General features: G+C 38.7%; 1 long non-coding RNA gene across 2 annotated transcripts; it reads right to left on the reverse strand.

The window, feature by feature from the left end:
• Positions 1 to 1,139: 1,139 nt before the first annotated feature.
• On the reverse strand, positions 1,140 to 3,463 carry LOC117498112. 2 transcript variants are annotated; one of them, XR_004557540.1, is made up of 4 exons: positions 3,380 to 3,463; positions 1,867 to 1,914; positions 1,389 to 1,544; positions 1,140 to 1,195 (listed from the first exon to the last, which is right to left on the reverse strand). It is a non-coding gene; the product is annotated as an uncharacterized LOC117498112 (long non-coding RNA). The 2 variants fall into 2 exon arrangements; XR_004557539.1 differs by lacking the exon at positions 3,380 to 3,463 and having other exon boundaries at positions 1,867 to 2,280.
• Positions 3,464 to 7,439: the final 3,976 nt, after the last annotated feature.

Raw genomic sequence — 7,439 nt, forward strand, 5'->3', positions numbered from 1 at the left:
ATGAACTGGACGTTATCTCTGTCACAGTATTTTGTCCTTGGGATTACTCTTGTAATCTGTTTTTCAGAACCTGCACCTTGGTTGACAGTCTGTTGCCATCCAACCCCATCAATACTTTTTGAATGAATTCAAATGTATGTTTCAGGTCCTTGGGGTAGCTCAGATTGAGGCTGTAAATCAGTCCAAGCAATACTGCCCATCCATTTGCCAAGTATTTCAGCTCTCGCAGCACTCCAACACCCTCGATGATGGTCCATCATCCAACATCCGCAAGTGGTTCCCCGGGTTCTGCTCCTTCGTGTTTCACGAGATAGAGTCCCAATACCATTGGCTCCATTTGGGTTGTTGCAAGTTCAACATCCTAAAGTGGGATTAGAACATAGTATTCATGATTATCAGTATGAGAACCCTGACACACATCATTTTATAATATGAAACAAATGAGCAAATCCTTTTATTGGATCCATTGTAAATAAATACATGTAGTTGTAAATGTACATGAACAATATAACCAAAGTAGCAGCAAATACTTTGAATAAAAAACAAATTCAATTATTTTTATTTAAAGAGGACATATTATGCAAATGTTCAGGTTCAAATTAGTATGGAGTGTCTCTACTTTAAAGAGTCCTCTCCTGCTGATGTTCAGGTGTATATCAGTATGTCGTGTCTCTACTTTAAAGAGTCCTCTCCTGCTGATGTTCAGGTGTATATCAGTATGTAGTGTCTCTACTTTAAAGAGTCCTCTCCTGCTGATGTTCAGGTGTATATCAGTATGTAGTGTCTCTACTTTAAAGAGTCCTCTCCTGCTGATGTTCAGGTGTATATCAGTATGTAGTGTCTCTACTTTAAAGAGTCCTCTCCTGCTGATGTTCAGGTGTATATCAGTATGTAGTGTCTCTACTTTAAAGAGTCCTCTCCTGCTGATGTTCAGGTGTATATCAGTATGTAGTGTCTCTACTTTAAAGAGCCCTCTCCTGCTGATGTTCAGGTGTATATCAGTATGTAGTGTCTCCACTTTAAAGAGTCCTCTCCTGCTGATGTTCAGGTGTATATATATATATATATATATATATCTGTGTTTGGCTATGTTTCAACTTACCAAATATTCCTTTATGAAGCTCTCGGAACTTTCATTGAAGTAGACGCAGAGCGCTTTAAGGACACAGTCCCGTCGTGTTTCAACTGTGGGATCCTGAGGGACAAACACATTTTCAAAATCTTCACACAAGAATACTGATTATGCTTGTGTGCTGATTTTTGGCAAGTCAAAGAAAGGGGGTCAGAGAGGTTAAAATATATTTATATGAGAGGGACAACAAGAGAGAGAGATAAAGAGAATATGGTGTTGCAGTGCCCAAACTACACAATTTATTACAACTACATACCTTGTCCATGGCTGCCATGATCAGGCCCAAATTGCGTCCTGCTGTTCCCCCCTTCTTTTTGAAAACCTTCATCAACTGAGACGAATGGCGATCCAGTTGAGACATGAAGGTAGGCAGCAGCGGAACGGTGGTGATGCGGGTGAATTCTGCGTTTACCTGCAACACATTGTGATACAGGTTCAAATGTTTTGTTTAAAGCTAATAATATCCATCAAGTGTCATAGCAGAAAGGACAGGACATCTACTGGTGTAAACCAAACAAAGAATTTCAGCTGAGGTTCTTTTCTTATACATGTGCATCTATTAAAATAGCTCTGCACTTAATACAGGTAAAGATTCAACATGACATCTACTTAAATGTGTTTTAAGAGCATTCCATGTTTTGAAAGAGCATGGGCATTCATAGTATGTGCATGGATATGGGTGTCTCTGACCAAAATGGCCGTGTTTTAATTTATAGTGCTTCAGTAATTGGTACCTTGTAGATTGAGTCTCAGTACACTGTTTGCATCTCCACATTCAAAACCTAGAGAAAAAGAGAAATGTGTTAATGATCCAAATGTATTGTAAATAACAACTATTATTGCAGCCATTAACATAATTCAGGGTGTGAGGTGCAGGATATAGCAACCCATTACTGGATCTTAAGCAGTGGTGGAAAAAGTACTCAGATCCTGTACTAAAGTAAAAGTATAAATACTCCATTACTTGCTATAGTCCCAAGTTCAAAATAATACTTAAGGTAAAGTTCCAAAGTGTTATTAGCCAAATATAATAAAGTATCAAAAGAAAAAGTACTTTGTGCAGAAAGCCTTTTGTAAAAGGGTTGCATCATAGAATAAAAATGAATGTTCTTATAATAAAAAATCTACATATATACAAGATTTTTTTAATGTTGTGATTTGTTAATATAGAGCATATTTTGGAAAGAACCGAGTAAATTAGTAGTACATGTATATGAATATAAACATTATCTAAAAAGGTAACTACAAGTGTCAAATAAATGTAGTGTTGTAAAAGTACAATATTTCCCACTGAAATGTAATTGAGTAGAATTACAGAGTAGCAGAACATGGAAATACTTTTCCACGATAAATAACTGTTTAAACACAAGCAGTTGCCACGGCAGGTAAGTGGCAACTGCCACACACATTCGCTTGGCTCGGCACCCAGAGTAACACCCCTTCAGCAGCCGCAGTTGTCTCAGCAAATAGTGGCATCTGCGGCTGAAGTACCTGCCACTATTTAATCTTGCTCTCTCTCTCTGATTATTATAAAGAAACACGTTTTCGGGTGAATTACGTGTCTATTTAAGAGCTGTCTTAATGGAAGATGTGCTTGTTGAGTGTGTTCCTGTACATGCTTTAAATAATTCACACTTTGATATTCCTGGCCGACATAATTAACGTAACGACCAGGCACGGCTCCGGCTGACGCAACAGTACAGTGCACAGATGGGATTTTTATTTCTTCCAAATAAGCTTTACAATTGAACAAAAAAACCTCCCTCAGGGCGTTACACTTGATGAAGTTATTTTTAATAGACTTAGAAGACCTTAACTGACTATGACCTTTTTGGCACTGGAGATGTTTGCAACCAGGCTCTCAAATCTTTAAATCAAGCACATTTAAAAAAAAAAATTTAAAAAAAAGGAGGGAAAAAACGTGTCCACTTACTTTTGGTAAGAGCTAACATTACTATTATAACCACATCAAGCTAAAATCATTAAATACATAACGATTGACTTATACAGACAAAGCTTGAAATGTCACCTCTTTTGTGACATATTCTAACACTTTTAAGTGCAAGGGAACATAATTAAAAAGTGACCGTTAAGCTAGCTGTTAGCTAGCTGTTAGCTAGGCTGCACCGCTTTTCAAATCTATCATCAAAGTATACAGTTGGTAGCAGGGAAATCAAAAATACACATCAACTTTTGTATTTCAGGGACCGTTTGTGTTTAATATATGTTAATATTTAAGAAACTTACCATAACATCGCAGGATGGCACAGGAAAGGGAAAAAATGCGGTTCTGTCATCTCACAGTCACAGGATTCAAATGACACATGTCCCCAGTCTTACAGCGCATGTGCTGAGAAAGTACGGCAAGCACTTTGGGACAATCAGTGCGTTTTAAATAACTTTACCATTTAAATACAACACAACATGGTAATGTAATCCCAAAACTTTGAACTTTTACATAAATGCAATTAAAGTCTCTTGATTTAATTGTAAAAAGTGCATTTACTTAGTAGTTTCAATATAAAAAAAGCAATTAATGCAAACAACATCCATATTTCATTTCTAAGAGTGCATACATCGAGTCTTATCTTCATTCTATTTCTCTGTTGTTGACGTCAATCTTTAAAATATCTTTAAAAAGGAGAGAATATCGGATACTGGAACTAAAATATAGTGCTTTAATTTTACCTTCTGTTTTTTTACAATTGCCTTCAAGACCTTTTGTTTTTTTTGTGCAATTTAACTATTCTGCACCATTATATCCATGGAGCACAGTTACCCTGCAGTTATTATGCAGATGAATAAAGGCCTAGTAATTAGTCACACTGGCACATTTTCCTTTTTCAGACTCCCTTATTTAATTCCTCTCTCCGTCGTCACCGTGCCGTTGTTCCTTCATTTCCTCTTCTATACATGACTTCCCCTCTCAGCTCATTTTTCAATTTTGCCATTACACCTTTCTCTGTTCCCATTCGACCCCCCACCTCCACCCCGTTACCCCACGGACTCTGTCTTCCTGCCACGGAGGCTTCAGATCTCATTAGTGCCCCGACTCAGACGTGTCACATTCTCACCCTTCTGTCACGGCGGAGGAGGTGACGCATGACTTCCAGACCTGCAGCGAGGAACCGTTCAGTCATTACTGTAACAGGACGAAGCAATAAGGACTGTAATGTCATCTTAACCTCTTGAATTACAACTTAAGCTCTTATATGAAAGCCTGTACCATTTAATTGATCATGTTCTGATGAATAAATGTCCTTTTTTTTTTATCTAATCATGACAAATTGCTCAAGGTTAAAAACTAATAACACCTTCGTTTTTTCAGCCTGATGGATGGATTTAATTTGCTTTAATTGTATTCATTTTAATCTAATTTCCATCCCCCGCATGAAATTAATTTCCTGTTTGTGGGTCTCATACAGTCTATGGTCTCATCTAATAAAACAAGATGTTTGAGTAAACCCTCCGGTCGCCAAAACACACACACACACACACACACACACACACACACACACACACACACACACACACACACACACACACACACACACACACACACACACACACACACACACACACACACACACACACACACACACACACACACACACACACACCTTGTTTGTACCCCTCTCGCTTGAGGATAAAGAGATAATGCAACAGGAATTAGTTATTGCAACCGCCAGAGGAGGGTGCTGTTTACCTCAGAGGTCACACAGTTTCACATACACACACACACACACACACACACACATGCATACACACTGCCTTTAAAGAGTGGGGCCCTGAGCTGTCACATAACTGTTAATATTTGAGGGGAAATGTCAGTCAGAGTTCAGTTTTCAAACCTCTTTCTCGTGGCGATGAATAAAGTAAAAGGAGTCTATTTCTATCTCTGTGTCAAGTCTCTTCCACTCTCTGTCAGCATGCACTCTCACAGGTCTTTGAAATATGTAAAACCCTGCTGCTGTCTGCCACTCCGGCCTGCTGTTTGTCAAAAATGTTTCATACAGAGTTGTGTAACCTGAAGCCTTTCAGGCAGCTGAGATAGGAGAAATCATTTCTGTAGGAATAAAGACAGCACAAAGTAAGCCATCATTATATATCATTTGATATTGTACAATATACTGCACTATTAAATCATTTGGTGCAGTTTTGTTGAATAGATCTTAATCATGTTTCCATTGCTTTGTCAAATCACCTTATTCAACACTGTGCGACACTGCCATTTGTTTATATCCACTATCTTTTTCTTCTTTTCACGTAATGTTTTTCTATAAGGAAATGCTATAAATAGATACAGCTGATTTTTTAGGAAAACTTCTAGAAGCTGTAATAATATTTGCGGAGGTTGAAGTTTGCATTTTGGGTTCATAGCTTTAGTTTGTATTATATATGTATGACGCACTAGTCGTTTCAGGTATACGGGCTAGTTTTGCTTTGACGCTATTATGATCATAGGGCGGCTGTGGCTAAGTGGATAGAGTGCTGGACTTGGAATCAGGGGGTAGCAAGTTCGAGTCCCACTGCGGTCAGCATGTCGTTGTGTCCCTGGGCAAGACACTTCACCCCAAATTGCTCCTGTGGGGATTGTCCACAGTACTGAATGTATGCAAGTCACTTTGGATAAAAGGTTTAGCTTTCAAATTCTTCAATTTTAAAGGCTGTGAGTCGATGAGATAAAATCTAAATAGTCTTTGCAAAGATGAGGCATAGAGTACAACAACAAAAAACTACTGCTACCATAATTGCATCATGGGAAATGTAGTACGATTCTCAGTTTTTGAACTTTGTAAAGTCACTTAAGGTCACATCAATGCACAAATGATTAACTTTGTAATCCAACACTTTGACAGACACAAACGAGGAGATAAATATGTGTATATATACCTCACACAATCCTAATACTCTAATAAAGACCCCCAACCAATGCCCAGATCCCACCACTCCCTCACTGGCATTTAAATAAGCCAACACCCTTTCCGACCCACCATGCGGGCCGATCATATTACACCCCGTTATTAATAGCCCCCCACTCCCCTTCCTCATTGTAAACTAATAGCTGACATGATCTCACACTGTCTGCGTCTCCGTGCTCACATCAATCTTTCTCTCCCACCCCGGGTTTCTAGCTCTCTTTTCTCCGCTCAGATCAGGTCTACCAAAATATGCTCCACATGCACAACCTGACGTGTGCAGAATCATGACATACATGACATGTGTCTCATCTGTTTCACATGACACGGGGTATGACGTCTTTCTTCAATCTAACACAGAATTAATGTTGACTGTCTGAATTAATGAGGCCAGAAATGAGTGTATCTGAAATATAATAATGTAGTGACAGCATTGTGCCTCTGGTTTATTATTGGCAGGCCAACAGCCGGGTACAGCCCACTCGACATTAATTTATTTTCCAAAAAATTATTGCAATTGTACCAAAATGTGATAACTTAATTATTGTTATAGGCCTGACTTTCTTTTAACTACATTACTACATCATATTTATTTTTGATGAGGGATACAAGGTGCATTTTACAAGCATTTAAGGGCAATCTTATTGTAACTATTGGATTTATTTATAATTATGTCTTACAGAGTCAAAATAGAATCATGGTACATTAAAGTAGACAGATGTTTATAAAAACACAAAAGAATTATAAAAAATAATGTTAGACGTGCTATGTTTTGGGCGGGTCCTGATTTGTTGTCGTCTGTCTTTGGTTTGTTTACAACCAAACCTTATTAAAGTAAATTCAATAACAGTGTTTAAAACCAAGTTGATTAAATACTATCAGGGTTTTAGCTTAGCTTAGCTCTAGCCATGTATATATTTTGGCTTCAGAAGACCTTGCTAAAACTGATAAACAACGCTTAACATAATAAAACAAATGGAAAATAAGCTGTTAAAGCTATTCAATTTCACTGGGCCACAAGACACACATCCTGCCTGTATTTTCTTTAGCTGCACAAACAAGTGTTTTCATGACTGTCTCCATGTCTCTCCGTCCATCTGTGCCCACAGAGCACATCTACCCTCTGACCCTCTGCCTGGACGCCATCTTGTCCCCAGCGCTCTCGCCGAGGCCTTATTTTTAGCGAGAGCCATGCTCCTAATGCAAATCTTAATATGGGAATGGCATCTTGGATCTCTTCTTTCCTCAAGCTCCTGTCGTACATCCATCGATACCTTCAGTCCACCAAGACACTGAGCTGGTATCTGTAGGTCTCCAAACACCTGACACAACCGCCGCCCCTTTTCAGAGCCACCGCTTCAAAACAGGTGGCCCTGTGACCTAAGCTC

The sequence above is a fragment of the Trematomus bernacchii genome, unplaced genomic scaffold (genome assembly GCF_902827165.1).
Source record: "Trematomus bernacchii unplaced genomic scaffold, fTreBer1.1, whole genome shotgun sequence".
Taxonomy (NCBI): Eukaryota; Metazoa; Chordata; class Actinopteri; order Perciformes; family Nototheniidae; genus Trematomus; species Trematomus bernacchii.